Source organism: Callithrix jacchus, chromosome 7 (assembly GCF_049354715.1).
Source record: "Callithrix jacchus isolate 240 chromosome 7, calJac240_pri, whole genome shotgun sequence".
In the NCBI taxonomy this organism is placed as follows: domain Eukaryota; kingdom Metazoa; phylum Chordata; class Mammalia; order Primates; family Cebidae; genus Callithrix; species Callithrix jacchus.
This window is the reverse complement of record NC_133508.1, coordinates 72,715,961-72,730,235: the sequence shown is the minus strand read 5'-3', so window position 1 is coordinate 72,730,235 and position 14,275 is coordinate 72,715,961. Positions and strand designations below refer to the sequence as shown.

The 14,275-nt window shown below is 54.3% G+C and overlaps 1 protein-coding gene across 2 annotated transcripts in view; it reads left to right on the top strand.

Moving 5' to 3' along the window:
* Window positions 1–11,904: 11,904 nt before the first annotated feature.
* Window positions 11,905–14,275, top strand: part of COL8A2 (collagen type VIII alpha 2 chain) — a 30,016-nt gene continuing 27,645 nt past the window's right edge. For both annotated transcript variants that reach the window (XM_035250805.3, XM_035250803.3), the window contains exon 1: window positions 11,905–12,035. The gene's annotated coding sequence lies outside the window, so the exon portion shown is untranslated. The remainder of the gene's footprint in view (window positions 12,036–14,275) is intronic.

Below are 14,275 nucleotides of genomic sequence, written 5' to 3'. Positions count from 1 at the left end.
TCCCAATCATGTCCTGTTTTCTTTCTGCTCATCACCAGGTGTTTTGTTAAAAGGGTGTGAGGCGACCGGGTTGGTTCGTGGGCCCTGCCTTTCTTTGACTTGGTTTAGCAGTGGCTTCTCCCCACAGACCAAAGAGTCTAGGAAACCTGGGAGCCCAAATAAGCAACTGAAGCCTCTTCAGAGTCGTTTCTGGCTCTAGTGTCTGCAGCAAAATCTAGAAGCAGACCGTTATTCCAGAGGTACCCAAAATGAACTGTCCTGGGCTTCGCCACCAAGTTAGAAGGTTTACCTAGAAAGGCCATGTAAACCCTGTTGTTGGGGTGCCATTTATTGAGTGCTTACCACTTTAAAGACACTACTGAACACTTTGTATGCATTAGTCAGCTCATAAGAATTCTATTTTTAGAGTGGAGGCTACACGTTGCCCAGGTAATATGGTAAGTGGAAAAGCTAGGGTTCAAAACTGGGCCAAAGGGCAAAACCTATGCTCTTAATGAAGAGTCTCTCTCCTTTTGAGATGGAGTCTCACTCTGTCGCCCCACCTGGAGTACAGTGGTGTGATCTTGGCTCACTGCAACCTCTGCCTCCTGGGTTCAAGCTATTCTTCTGCCTCAGCCTCCCGAATAACTGGGACTATAAGTGCGTGCCACCAAGCCTAGCTAATTTTTTTGTATTTTTAGTAGAGACAGGGTTGGCCTGGCTGGTCTCAAACTCCAGACCTTGTGATTCGCCTGCCTCAGCCTCCCAAAGTGCTGGGATTACAGGCATGAGCCATCACCATTGGCTCCAAGATTCTCTTTTGCTGCCTGGTTAGCACTGTGGGGGAAGAAGGGAACAGGCCCACAGCTGCCTCTCCCAGGCTTACAGAGCTTGGGATAGCCTTTAGAGAAAGGAAGGAAGCAGAGATTGTGGCAGGCTGTATTTGGTAGCACTATTTTTGGGGATAGCCTAGGGTCCTGAGGTCTAGACACTCAGGTTGTTGGAGGGAAATGGGGTTCCAGGCCTTCCCTAAAGTTTGTGTGCAGGTCTGAGATGAGGGGAGCCAGTTTTAGATGCACTGTGCTTGAGACATGTTTTGGTTGTGGAAGGGTAGGACCAGGTTTCTGAGACACCACTTGGGGCAGTTTGCACAGGACTTACCTGCTCTAACAGGGTTTGGCCACTGAGGAAGGATGGTCAGTTTTGTGTCCCCAAACATAGGGACATCCTCTGAGCCTCTTTATGTCCCCCTCCATATTACAAGCATCAGCCACCATGCCCGGCCTGCTTTCTGCATTTTACAGATGAGGAAACTGAGGCACAGGGAGGTCAAATGATGGGATCCCTGGGTCAACTTGGGGTCCCAGGGCAGTTACTCAATTTTGGTCAACTCGGTGTGGGGCTTAGTCCAGTCACACTGGAGTCTGAATGAATGACAGAGATTAAGGGAATGAACGTTGGGGCCCAGATGTGGAAAGCTTTATGTAGTGTCCGGACCCTGCCAAAAAAAGTCAGCTACACTGCCCTTTCCCTTCTCCAGCAGGACCCTCGCCCTTCCTCTCCTCCGGTACCACAGCCTACTTTTGAGCAGCGGTGTGTATGCTGTGAGGTTTTGGTTATTTCCTTTCTCAAAGTTAAACTTGGGCAACATTACAGGATTAGGGAGCTGTGGAAACAAAGCTCCCATAGTGACTTTTCCCAGTTACAGCCCCACGACTGGGGCTGAGGGAAGGAAAGGGCTGGGGATGGCAGAAGTATTTGGAACACGCAAGCCCCAGCAAACTAACTTCCTGGTCCCCACCCTGTCGATTGGTTGTAGATTACACATCCTCTCTTACTATGACTGTGAGGCTGAGACAGCCCCCTAGGCTAGGCCATTCCCTCCCAGCGAGATGGGGCAGGTGAGTCTGGCTATATGGGAGAGGCTGACTAATGAGGATTTCTGGGGTGTCTGATTCATGGCAGAGTTCTGGGACCGGCGGGGGGGGGGTTGATGCTGGTTGATGCTGGTGGCCTTTGGTCCTGGGGCTGGCTGGGTGGAGCCCTAAGGAAAGGTCTTGGTCTGCAGTCTTTGGCCACTAGGGGTCTCCAAATCACCACTGTACCATCCCAGAGCGTGACATTAGACCCCTGGTTTTCAGAATTTGCTAGAAGATGCAGCTGATGGAGCAAATCTTAGAGGCTGACAGGAGGCTGGAAGTGTCCCCCTCCTGAAAGCAAAGCTTACATATACTACCAGGGTAAGCGCCTGCCTACTGGAGCCAGGGCACTGGAAGAAAGCATTAGCCAAGGACGTCTGACCACATACATACTTCAAACTCTCATGCTGGCCTCCTGAGTTGTATGAGCTAGCTAGCTCTGAGCCCTTGCCTAATCAACCCCCCTTACTTCCTGAGTGGAGGCCAGAGCACCAGCCCCATTCCCCTAATGTAGCACTGTTCCCTTCCTGCCCCAGACCTCCAACACCAGTGAAATTTCCATTTTCAGGTTACACCTTCTCCTGGGGGGTTGGCCTCCCCTACATTTGTACTGGATATCCAGGGCCAAGAAGCGGGTGGCAACAGAGGCCTCCGGAGCAGAAACTGTGTTCAGTAAAATTAAAATAGTCTCCTAACAAGTAGTTCATTGTGGCTAGTAGGGGGTGGAGGTGCAGGAAAAACGTCCTCCCAGAGCTTAAGTGCTACCATGTGCTGTATTTTGGAAGCCAAAGGGCCGGTGGGAGGGTAGAAGAGAGGAGGGGTGGGTGGTGGCAGGCGAGGAGCTGCTGTTACTGATCCCCAGCCTTTGATGTAGGGCCAGGCCTGACCCCAGGACAGCCGCTGGCCACTGCCAGGGGAGCGGTGGGACTCAGTGCATTCCTGGGGGCAATTTACACTCTGGCAGGAGGAGAGAGGAAAATTTCTACTGTGGGAAGGGGGTGGAGGGAAGGCGCTGCTGCAGAGGTGGGGGATGGGGGGGGTGTTGCGAAGAACAATGGAGGGAGCCAGGACACAGAGTAGCACTATCCTGCTTCGCCCTGGCTCCCTCACCCGTCTTAGGTCCAGGCCTCCTCCAGGAAGCCATCTCTGATCAAACCCAGAGCTGGTGAGGAGCTCACATGGGCTGGCCCAGGTACAGCCGAGGAGATGCAGAGAAGCAGCTGCTCTTTCCTCTTGGCTCTGGGAGCCTGGACTGTCAACCATGAGGGCATCCAGGACTAAGCTAGGTTAGAGGAGGGGTGGGAGAGTGGTGCGCATGGGCAGGAGGACATTTGTGCGAGTGAATGTGGACGAATGTTATTCATAGCAATAGCTAATCTTTATTGCAGAGTGGCTGTGTGCCAGCGCTAGTCATGTGATATGCCAGTACTTCACATGTATTTCTCATTTAGCATTCACCACAGCCCTACCACTGTCTGCAGATGAGGAGACTGAGGAGCACAGCTAGTATGCGGTGGATTCAGCACTTAAACTCGGATAGTCAGGACTTGAACACAAAGCTCCTATCCAATACATGACACGTTATGTATATATGTTTTTGTTTTCAGTGTCTGTCTGTTTCCTTGGGTTCCTGTGTGTGTGTGTGTGTGTGTGTGTGTGTGTGTGTGTGTGTGTGTTTGAGACAGAGTCTCAATCTGTTGCCTCCGTGGCTGGAGTACTACAGTGGTTCAATCTTGGCTCACTGCAACCTTCACTTCCCAGGTTCAAGGGATTCTCCTGCCTCAGCCTCCCAAGTAGCTAGGATTAAAGGCATGTGCCACTACAGCCAGGTAATTTTTGTATTTTTTTTTTTTTTAGGTAGAGATGGGGTTTCACCACGTTGGCCAGGCTGGTCTTGAACCCTTGACCTCAGGTGATCCTCCCGCGTCAGCCTCCCGAAGTGCTGGGATTACAGGCATGAACTACCACGCCTGGCCAAATTCTTTCATTTAATAAAACTGTAGCTCCGTGTTAGGGGCTGGGGACTGGAGATGACCTAGACCTCAGCCCTGCCTGCTGGGAGCTTCCGCCCATAGGAAAGAAGCTGAATGCAATGTGAGGTGTTCAGGCGGGGAGGGTTGAAAATGAAGAACTAGGGCAAGTCCTGGCTCTGCTATCTGTCAGCCATGTGATACTGGACAAATGATTTGACCTTTGAGCCTCAGTTTTTTTCATCTGGATAATGGGAATCATAATGCCTTCCTTGCTGGCTGTTTTAAGGATGAAACAAGATGATCTATTTAAATTTCCTGGCATATGCGGAGTATTCCCTAACTGGCAGTTATGATTAACTCGGTTGTTATTGGGGAATGTCTTGCAAAACCACCGCATGGATGGATATATGAATGTCTGAATGCGTGAGGAGGGTAAGTCTGTGAAATCAGGGCCTGTCTCTGTTGTTCCTCACTGCAGCCCCAAGCATCTAGCACAGCTTGTCAGCACAAAGTAGGTGCTTAATAAACGTTTATTGGCCAGGTGTGGTGGCTCAAGCCTGTAATCCCAGCACTTTGGGATGGAGGCTGAGGCGGGTGGATCACCTGAGGTCAGGAGTTTGAGACTAGCCTGGCTAACATGGTAAAACCCCGTCTCTACTAAAAATACAAAAATTTGCTGGGTGTGGTGGCATGTGCCTGTAATCCCAGCTACTCAAGAGGCTGAGGCAGGAGAATTGCTTGAACCCGGGAGTGAGCTAAGATTGTGCTATTGAACAATCTTGTCCCCTGGGTGACAAGAGGGAAACTCTGTCTCAAAAAACACAGCCACGTCCCCACCAACACATACCTCCCCACAGGGACACCCAGGAGTACAGACTCCCATACCTCCACACACCCACACACATGCACACCCCCCATACCCATGCACACATGTGCACTCACACACCCAAGCATACATACCTCTACACAGGCCCATACCCACCTACATGCACACACACTCACCCAGGCACGCACACATACACGCCCTCGCCCCAGGGTCCTCTCCTGACCTCATCTCCACTTCCAGGTCATTTTATTAAAATAAAATAAATAAATAATAAATGAATGTTTATTGACGGGTTTTTAAATTTTTTATTTTATTATTATTATTTTTTGAGACAGAGTCTCGCTGTCGCCAGGCTAGAGTACAGTGGTGTGATCCCAGTTCACTGCAACCTCCGCCTCCCAGGTTCAAGCAATTCTCCTGCCTCAGCTTCCCAAGTAGCTGGGAATACAGGCGTCTGCCACCACACCCAACTAATTTTTTTTTTTTGAGACAGAGTTTTGCTCTTGTTACCCAGGCTGGAGTGCAATGGCTCGATCTCCGCTCACCGCAACCTCTGCCTCCTGGGTTCAAGCGATTCTCCTGCCTCAGCCTCCCGAGTAGCTGGGACTACAGGTAAGCACCACCATGCCCAGGTAATTTTTGTATTTTTAGTAGAGACGGGGTTTCACCATATTGGCCAAGATGGTCTCAAGCTCCTGACCTCGTGATCTGCCCTCCTCAGCCTCCAAAAGTGCCAGGATTACAGGCATGAGCCACCGAGTCCGGTCCTTAATTTTATTATTTTCTTAATTTCTTAAAGAAAATATTATTTTCTAGGCCGGGCGCGGTGGCTCAAGCCTGTAATCCCAGCATTTTGAGAGGCCGAGGCGGGTGGATCACGAGGTCAAGAGATCGAGACCATCCTGGTCAACATGGTGAAACCCCGTCTCTACTAAAAATACAAAAAATTAGCTGGGCATGGTGGCACGTGCCTGTAATCCCAACTATTGAGGAGGCTGAGGGAGGAGAATTGCCTGAACCCAGGAGGCGGAGGTTGCGGTGAGCCGAGATCACGCCATTGCACTCCAGTCTGGGTAACAAGAGCGAAACTCCGTCTGAAAAAAAAAAAAAAAGAAAATATTATTTGTATTTTTAGTAGAGATGGGGTTTCACCATGTTGACCAGGATGGTCTCGATCTCTTGACCTCATGATCCACCCACCTCGGCCTCCCAAAGTGCTGGGATTACAGGCTTGAGCCACTGTGCCTGGCATATTTCTTAATTTTATTATTTTCTCAACAGGGTCTCACTCTGTTGTCCAGGCTGGAGGGCAGTGGTGCAATCCCAGCTCACAGCAGCCTCGATCTTCCAGGCTCAAGTGATCCTCATGTCCCATAGCTGGGACTAATTTTTTGTAGAGACAGAGTCTCACTTTGTTGCCCAGGCTGGTCTCAAACTCCTAGATTCAAGTGATCCTTTTACCTTCGCCTCCCAAAGTGCTGGGATTACAGACGTGAGCCACTGCACCCAGCCTTGACTGGGTATTGACTATGAGCGTGGGGTGGGGAAAACAGAGAGAGAGAGAGAGAGGTGTGAGTGCAGGGGAGCCCTCCACCAGGTGATAATTTATGGGGGTCAGTGCAAAATGAACATGGAGCCCTTAGTTCAGAAATTATTATGAATTCCAAGAAAACTCAGGAAAGTGTTAAGTCAGGCCCTCGTGTGTGGGGAGCCCTGTGTGACTCCCATGAAGCCAACCCTGACCTCACTTGCCTGTGGAGCCTCAATGCTCCCCAGGCCTCCCCCAGCCAAGTTGTTAGGGAGAGAGTATAAGGCCAGGGACTCCCTGGACTGCCTGGGGGAAGACAAAGAGGGGAAGGATGGCTCAGCATGCGCAGGCCTGGAGAAAGCCGAGGGAAGGACCCAAAGACCAGCAGACCTTCTCCCAGGAAGCCCCCCCAGAGCCAGGCTTATGTCTGAGAGCAGCCCTCTGCCTTCTGTCTCCCCACACCAACCAGGCCGCTGGGTGGTCTAGACACATGTGGTCACATTTAGATGTTGATTGAAGCAAAATTGTTATAAGATTAGAATATTTAAGGTAACTTTAATTTCCACTGCATTGCTGGGATTTTTGAGGGTGAGGCCAAGAGATCCCTTGGAGTGGAAGTATGGAGAATGGTGGGGGCCTGGGAGGAGAGGCTGCTGGCAACTGAAAAGAAGGAAGGAGAGCTAGACAGAGGGAAGGACTTCCCAGGAATCTCAGAAGCAGGAGTTCAGCCCTCCCGAAGATGTGGGGGGTGAAGGGCCGCCCTGGTGGAACAGGAATTTGCCAGCACCACACCTCCTCCCCAGACTATCTCCACATCCTGAGCCACACATCTGCGCACATATCCCTCCCAGCCAGACAGAAGGGGGGCCAAAGGAGGGTCCCATTCAGGTCCTCCTGAGCTCCAAGCTGGGGTGGTTGGGGCCCAGAGGGTTTTCTTATGGATAGATCAATAGAAATTTAGAAGGAATAGGAAAATAAGGTTATAGTAATAAGGGTTACTGATATTATTATTATTATTTTTGGAGACAGAGTCTCGCTCTGTTGCCTTGGCTGGAGTGCAATGGTGCTAACGGGTCACTGCAATCTTCGCCTCCCAGCTTCAGGCGATTCTCCTGCCTCAGCCTCCCGTGTAGCTGGGATTATAGGTGCCCGCAACCACACCGGACTAATTTCTGTATTTTTAGTAGAAACAGGGTTTCACCATGTTGGCCAGGTGGATCTCAAATGATCTCAAATGATCTACCCACCTTGGCCTCCAAAGTGCTGGGTTACAGGTGTGAGTCACCACACTCAACCAAATTACTAATATTGTTATTGTTATTATTATTGTTGTTAGAGACAGGGTCTCAGTTTATTACCATCTGAAGTTCAGTGACATGACCGTAGGTCACTGTAGCCCCAAACTCCTGGGCTCAAGGAATCCTCCCACCTCAGCCTCCTGAGTAGCTGGGATTCCAGATGTGTGCCACCACATCCAGCTAATTTATTTAGACAGGGTCTCACTATGTTGCCTAGGACAGTCTCAAACTCCTGGACACCAGTGATCTTCCTGCTCCAGCCTCCCAAAGTCTGGGACTGCAGGGACAAGCCCCTATACCTGGTGCTAATATGTATTATTATTATTATTGTTATTATTTTTTTTTGAGATGAAGTTTCACTCTTTGCCCAGGTGTGATCTTGGCTCACCACAATCTCTGTCTCCCAGGTTCAGGTGATTTTCTGGCTTCAGCCTCCCAAGTAGCTGGGATTACAGGCATGTGCCACCACGCCCAGCTAATTTTGTATCTTTAGTAAGAGAGGGGGTTTCTCCATGTTGGTCAGGCTAGTCTCAAACTCCCGCTCAGGAGATCCGCCAGCCTCAGCCTCCCAAAGTGCTGGGATCACAGGTGTGAGCCACCATGCCCGGCTACATTTATTATTATTAAATCCCCAACTATTATTGAGCCATTACTATGTGCCAAGCTTGTATTAAGCTCTTTATTATTCTCTCTCTCTCTTTTTTGGTTTAAACATTTATTGCTCATCGTTCTGGAGGCTGGAAGTCTGAGATCAGGGTGCCAGCATGGTCAGGTTCTTGGCCAAGGCCCCTTCGTGGTTTGCAGATGGGTGTCTTCTCGGATCTTCTCCTGGTGGAGAGAGCTCACTATCTCTTTTAAGAGACCGTATAGCATAATGGTACTATGGAAGATGTTGAGCCAGGTTGCCTGGAGCCACATCCCAGCTCACTCACTTCCCATGTGACCATGAGTGAGTGAGTTAAGCCCTCTGTGCTCTGTTTTCCCATCTACAAGTAGGGACAATAAGGAGACCAACCTCAAAGAGCTGTTGTAAGGATTAAATGAGTTAATCCACATAAAGTGCTCGGAATAGTGCCGGCATGGGGCAAGAGCCCTGAGCATGTTTGCTGTCCGTCATTACGGGCTGTTATCCCCCTTTCATAAATGAGGAATTTGAGGTTTTAGAGAAATGAGGTCACTTGCCCACAGCTACAGAGAGGCAGCACTGGGATCCAAACCCGGTCTGCTTGACTCCTCAGCCCACTGTCTGAACCACCAGGCTGGTGCCACTGCTGACTCTGCCAGGGCCATGCTAAGCAAGTTATATGCTGTGTCTGGTTCAGTTTAACCACGAACCCCACTTGATACCCTGCCCAGGCCCAGAACAGTTCTTGAAGCCTCACTGGTCAGCTTCTGATTGTTGTGGCTGAGGGAACTGAAGCTCGGAGAGGGGCAGAAACTTGCCCAAGGCCACATAGCAGGTGATCATAGGCAGAGCTGACCCACTGATATCCAGACTCCACCAGAGACAGGCCCAGGTGGAAGCCCCTGGCAGGAGGCTGGGAGTTTGGCCTTGTCTAGCCAATAGATGAGCCTTGGTGTAAGAGTCCACGACTTTGAGCAAATAGCTGGTGGACAAAGAGACAGCAGCCGCAAGGTCATGGCACAGCTGTCAGCCTCTACTGGGGGATGGGGAGCTGAGGTTCCCCTCGGTGTTGGGGTTAGGGAGGTGCCTGATGGCCAATGAACACCAGGGCCACAGGATCTGGCCACAGGACAAGACCTAGACTTGGCTTCCTCCCTCCCTGCAGGGCACTGGGCAGGGACAGGTGGGGCAGGGGCAGGTGGGGCAGGGGTTAGGGGGCAAGGGAGGGGGTTGGGACAGGTGTGTACCACATAGAATCAGGCCTGAAGGCCCCAGGAAAAGTGTAAAGAGTGAGTCAGGAGACCCAGGGGTGGGATTTGAGTGGGGGACCGGGTGACTTTGTGTCTGAGTGTGGGTGTGAAGCCCGTGGGAGCCCCTTCCCCACACAGGGTGCACATCCCTTGCCCACTTGTGCCACCAGGCCCTGCTTCACGCAGCCCTCCCTCCCTTCTCTCTGAATACCTCACACTCAGAGTGAAGTGCTCTGCATGGATTGTCATCCTCACAACATGCCTACAAGAGCTTCCCAGATGGGGAAACTGAGGCACCAGAGATTAAGTGTTTGCCCAATGGCATGTGGCTGGTGAGTGGTGGCACTTGGATTTGAACCCAGGCAGTCTAAATCCAGGGTCTTTGCTGTCTACCGTTAGGCCCTGCTGCCTAGCTCCCACCCTCTCCCAAGCCTGGCCCCGTTGAACACTCAGCCCCCATCAGATCCCCATGCAGGCTCTGGTTTCCACACTGGCTTCCAGGGCAGGCCCCAGCCATCCACCCTAAATCCATGTTCTCCTAGGCACCCTGCCAGCCAGGCCCCCTCCCTTCTCTGGGCAGTACCTCAGCCTGGCTCCCCTATAGTTCAGGCCAGGAGACGAGACCCGAAGACCCCTGACAATCGCCCCTAATTCTGATGGGTGGGATGGAGTAGGCCAGGCTCTGAGGGTAGGTGAGGGTGAGAGGCCCCGTTGAGGAGTGGCGGGGATGGTGTGTACCTTGGCAGGGGGACAGAAAAGTGGGAGGCCCTCAGAGGGCAGGCAGCAGGAGGGGGAAGGTTGAGGGGGGCGGGCCCTGCCCGGAGACAGCCTGGGGGCCTCCCTGATCCTTTCCTGAACCTGCTGAGGGCTCTGCTCTTTCCTATTTAGAAACACACACACACAAACACACACACACGTACACACACAGCCACCCACACCCACCTCCCCCCACACACACATTCTACCCACACCTCACACAGCCACAGCCACACACACCCACACCAACACACAGCCACATCCCCCCCCCACACACATACCTCTCCACAGGGACATCCAGGAGTACAGACTCCCATACCTCCACACACCCACACACATGCACACCCCCCATATCCATACGCACATGTGCACTCACACACCCAAGCACACATACCTCTACATAGGCCCACACCCACCTACATGCACACACAGGCACCCAGGTAGGCACACACACACATAGACACACATGCACACACACGCCCTTACCCCAGAGCCCTCTCCTGACCTCATCTCCACTTCCCCCTCCACTTGCTGCCTCCCCTCCTCCCCTGCTGCCTGGGTACTGCCCCTGCCCCCACCCCAACCTCCAACCCTTAAAGGATGTCCTTCTGTGACAGCCCATACTGTGGGCTCCCCTGGCCTTCTAGAAGCACTCTGCCTTTGCCTGCTGGGACACTGCTCTCCCGGTCCCCTGCCTCCTTCTCAGTCTCCTTTGCTGACCCCTTTTCCTCTGTAGCCCCATGAATGCTGATGTCCTGGCGGCACCCTGCCCAACTCCCTGGGGCCCACTCCTCACTCTGTGGCATCAGTCGCCATCTGCAAACCGTAGACTCCTCCTTGCTATCCCAGAACTCTCGCTTCCCTTCCAGATCCATGGAAGTCCCACAGACCCATCCAACTCATAGCATCCGTCCACCTTCCTTCTCTTGGTCCTCACTGACCCCAGGCGTAGCCCAAAGCCTGCCCACTGTCCTTGACACTGCCTGTTCGCAGGCCCCTCGCCCAAACCCTGCCTAGTTCACTTCCTCACTCCCCTCACACTGGGCCCTCACTTCCCTTCCCCCTTACTGTCCACCTCATGGGACCATGCCAGGATATTCCCGCAGTCTCCTCGGTGACCTGCCTCTGTCTTCCTCCGCACAGCTTCGGGAGGCGCTTTCCAAAGCACAGACCTGACCACGTGACTGCCCTGCTCCAGAGTCTTCCGTGGCTCCCCATTTCCCAGGGACGAGGTCTGGCCAGCCTCAGCCTACCCTGCCTGCCTCTGTGACCCCGGCTCAATGCCCTAAGGCCTGAATGTGCCGACCACGACCGGCCCCTGTGAGTCCTCTGGGTTCAGCCCGCCGAGGTCACGTCTGCAGGCAGCCTTCTGGTGACTCTTCCCTGGGGAGCCACCAGCCTGAGCTGTCCCTTCCCTGCAGGACCGCGCCTGGCTGTCCTTCTCAGCAGCGGCGTCCGTCCCCCGAGGCAGGTGGCCCTCGAGGGCAGGGGCTGCGCGGACTCTCCAGCGGCCAAGCCGCGGGTCAGGTGGGCGGGAGGGGTTGGGGAGGGCCGCCCAGGAGCGCGTGTGTGGCGGGGGCTCGGCGTGGGTGTCGGGGAGGGAGGCAGCCATCCGGGGCCGGGCTGGGCGCGCTGGGCCGGGCGGGGCGCGGGCCTTGGCCGTGGCTGTGGAAAGAAGAGGGCGGAGGCCCCGCCCCGCCGCGCCCCTCCCGCCGCCCGCCCACTCCGGCAGCCGCGAGGGGCGGCCGGCAGAGCGACGCGGAACCCCGCCGGCGCGGACCCCGACGCCGCCCGCCCAGCCGCGGACGCCCCTGCCCGGAGCCTGCGCCGCCCGGGCCGCCCTCTAGGGCCCGAAGCGGCGCCCGGCGGCCGCTCCCGCAGGTAAAGGCGAGGAGGCGGGCACCGGGGCTCGGGCTGGGGGGCTCCGAGGGCAGAACCTGGGCTGGGCTTCCCCAGCACCGTGCAGGACCGGAGGGCCGGCGCCTCGGACTCCGGGGGTGGGGACAAGGTGGGGTACTCGGGCCAGGGGGTCGCGCTAGGATGGGGGAGCCCATCCGGTTTCCTGCGCCCATTCCCTCCCGGGCAGAACCCCAGTAAAGACACCTCCTCCCTTCCTCTCCCAGAAGCGAGGGCTCAGCATCAGACAGTGTGGGGTGGAATCCCCGACGATGCGGCTCTGGGCGCGTCACCACCTCCTGGTCTCCCGTCCCACCTGTAGCTTGGGGATAACTAAGCCGAAGCCGCCTTCGCAGGATGGTGGGAGAGAAGAGGGAGTGAGGGGCCTTAGCATCCCCCAGCTCCCACTCCTGCCCTCCATCTCTCTGCCATTGCTGATTTGCTGGATACCTCCCAGTTATAAGGTTTTTCTGCCTCAGCCTCCAAGTTCTTCCTCTTCTAGGTGCCCTGGCAGTCCCCTCGCCCCAAACTGGGGACAGGCTCCCAGGAATGTCCCTGTCAGGGGCTCAGCAGTCCCCCAGCTCCAGACAGAGACTTGCAGAGGGTGAGGGCTGCTGCCTGGCCAAGAGGCTCTAGCACAACCTCCCAGTGTCTCTGCCCTGGGTCTGGAGCCACCCTGGCCTCAGGAGTCCTCCAGGTAGAGAATAGAGAAAAGCGTTTCAGCCAAAGGGGCCCAGGAACGCTATTGCCATGGGGAAGGGCAGGCCCCTGTGACTTTGCTGGTTGTCCCTGTGCATGCGCGTGTGTGTGCCTGTGTGAGACCATGCTGGGTTCCTGACACAGACATGTGGCTGACCTTCTTGGGGTGCCCAAGCAACCAGGAATCCTCCCTCCTGTCTGCTGTCAGCTCCTCTTGCTCGCTGGCAGCAGAGGTCCATCCACACCTCTTAGCAGAGTCCACTTAGCAAGGACAGCCTCCCAGCAGCTGTACTGGGCATTTGAAAGGTCTGCGGGCCGTGGAGCTGGATGGCTGGAGGGTCAGGCAGCCTGGGTCCCTCTCTGGGGACTGATCCTTACTGCCCCAAGCAGATGGGGCCTCAGGGCAGGAGTTGGTGATTTCTGGAGAGATACCAAGGTTGGCAGTCTCAGTCAGGGCGTAGGTCCCCTCACTGGCCTCCCACTGGACTGGTGAACACCTATAAAGCCTTGGACATACAGTGACCCCAGATGATAAGGAGGAAAAACCACAGACACAGTCACCCAGCCATACACAGCCTTGCACCCTTATGAGAACCACACACAGTCACACACTGACCCAAACTTTCATTAGATCCATGCGGACACACGCCTCTACTGAAACATACACCACCACAAGTCACGGGCAGACGAGTGCACACACACCCAAGCTCCTACAGACACATGGCAGGCCCCATGTGGCCCAGCCAGACATACTCAGACAGGACAGCACACACACACTCTCTAACACCCAGACATGCTCACCAGGATCTCTTTCTCTGGTTTCATTTTGTCTACCGCAGTGAAAATGAGAATTTCCGCTCTTTGGCTCAGAGGAAAGGGAAAGAAAATATGGAAGTGAATGTGTCCGTTAGCAAGAGGGAGGGGAAAGACACTAAGCAGAGCTGTCAGCCTGAGCCCCTGTACTCCACTACCTTCTCTGCTCCTGCCTGAGCCCGACCAAAGGACACACAGCCCCAGCTTCCTGGCCCTGCTGGCCCCCCAGCCCGCTCCAGAACCCTCAGTGGCAGGGATGGGGCACCTTTTATAGGGAAGTAGGGCTTCAGATGAGCTGGTCCCATCTATGGCAGGAGGCACTTACAGAGTTGGGGCAGAGGAACGAGAGAGACACAGAGGTCTCTCCTGTGGGGTGCAGCTGTGGTCTCACTGTACCTTACGGGAGTACCCCAGGAGGGGCATCATGCAAGCCAAAATACAGATCAGGGAAGGTGGCACCTAAGAGGTGATCCGGCCAAGGCTTTCAAGGATGATAATTTTGACAGGTGTCGGGGGTGGAAAGGCTGAATGGGAGGGTGTTCACAGCTCGTGCAGGGGTGTGGAGGGGGAAGCTGCAGGTTCTCTCAGGGACAGTGAGTAATGGGCACTGTTGGATCACACTGGGGAGTGGGAGGAACTCATGACTTTTTTTTTTTTTTTTTTTAAGTGGAGTTTCGCTCTTGTTGCCCAGGCTGGAGTGCAATGGCATGATC